Raw genomic sequence first — 2,010 nt, 5'->3', positions numbered from 1 at the left:
GAGAAGGAGGTGCAGAATATTCCGGCGGTGTGAGATTATCTGGAAGTCTTTCGCGAAGATCTTCCCAGATTGCCCCCTGATCGACAAGTAGAATTTCGTATCGACTTGTTACCCAGAACGATGCCGATAGCAAAAGCACCGTATCAATTAGCACCAACAGAAATGAAAGAACTTATGACACAACTTCAGGAGTTATTGGACAAAGGTTTGATTCGACCTAGTTCATCGCCCTGGGGAGCCCCTGTGTTATTTGTAAAGGAGAAAGGCGAGAGCATGAGAATGTGCATCGATTACAGAGATCTGAAGAAAGCGACGATAAACAACAAGTACCCGTTGCCGAGGATCGATGACATGTTCGACCAATTACAGGGTTCGAGCTATTTCTCGAAGATTGATCTTAGGTCGGGATACCATCAACTAAAGGTGAGAGAGCAGGATATCGAAAAGACTGCGTTTAGAACAAGATATGGACACTATGAATTTTTGGTTATGTCGTTCGGACTAACCAATGCCCGAGCAGCTTTAATGGATTTGATGAATAGGGTTTGTAAACCATTCCTAGATAAATCCGTGATAGTATTCATAGACAACATCTTGATTTATCTGAAAAGCAAGCAGGAGCATGAAAAGCATCTGCGTGAAGTGCTAGAAGTCCTGAAAAAGAAGAAGCTATATGCAAAGTTCTCTAAATGTGAATTTTGGATTCAAGAAGTCCAATTTTTAGGTTGTGTGGTTAACCAAGAAGGAATAATGGTTGACCCAGCAAAGATTGAAGTTGTGATGAAGTGGGAACAACCAAAAAGCCCTACGGAGATTCGAAGCTTTTTAGGATTAGTTGGATATTACCAAAGGTTTATCCAAGGCTTTTCTTCGATTGCTACTCTATTAACAGCTTTGACCCACAAAGGAGCTACTTATGCTTGGAATGAGAAGCATAAGGTAGCCTTTGAGAAGTTGAAGAAAAGATTGTGTGAAGCACCGATTCTTTCATTACCTAAAGGAGTTAATGACTTTGCAGTTTATAGTCATGCATCTGGAGTTGGGTTAGGTTGTGTTCTGGCCCAAAGGGATAAAGTGATAGCATATGCATCGAGGCAATCGAAGGAGCATGAAAAGAACTACCCCACTCATGATTTGGAGTTGGCAGCGGAAGTATTCGCCCTAAAGATATGGATGTTGGAATAGTGTCTAAGGCTATAACTATATTCGGTGGTGCATGGTCCTTTTGGGTTGCCTTCACCATAGCAACTTGAAGGATGATTTGTTAAGAGAGAGTAAATATTATAAGGAATAATATTTAGCTATTTGATTAATATAAGTCATAAATTAATTGGTATTAATTTGGTGACTTAAAGAGATTAATTAAATAAGAGGGTATAAACTGTCAATTGTTTGATAGTTAGACTTTAGACTATAAATCCATTAGGATGGACTTTGGACGGTTTCTAAGAGCTTTAGGATAGCTCAAAATAGTCCATAAGGATATCTATGGAATGGATTTGGATAGCCTTAAGTGAAGATTATCCAATTAGGGTTTAGGGTGAAACCCTTAAGGAGTCTAAAGGTATAAATAGGCCCTTGGGATGTGGAATTCGTGTACAACCTTTCAGAACCTAAAGCAAGGAACCTCTGGTCGAATTCCATCCCCTCTCCTCTCTCCTAAATCATCTTGCTTGCTATTGGTGTTTGTAAGCCATTAGAGGAGTGACAATTGTGACTCTAGAAGCTCCAAGACAAGAAGATCAACAAGGAACTCAAAGGTATGATTCTAGATCTGTATTAATGTTGTTGTTTAACCTAATTAGCCATTAGAAGTCTTGGATTCAAAAGCATGTTCGATAGAAAGCCTAGATCCAAGCAATAGGGTTTTGCATGCGCACATAGGAAAGTTCTTATGGCAAAAACCCAACAGTGGTATCAGAGCCTAGATTGGTTTTCTACAAATTGTTGCTTGAATAACTGAAACAAACCTGCAAAATTCGATTTTTTGGGTTTTGAGTCACTGACTCG

The sequence above is a fragment of the Lactuca saligna genome, chromosome 8, assembly GCF_052625555.1.
Source record: "Lactuca saligna cultivar CGN05327 chromosome 8, ASM5262555v1, whole genome shotgun sequence".
NCBI classification, from domain to species: Eukaryota; Viridiplantae; Streptophyta; class Magnoliopsida; order Asterales; family Asteraceae; genus Lactuca; species Lactuca saligna.
This window is presented reverse-complemented; position numbering follows the sequence as displayed.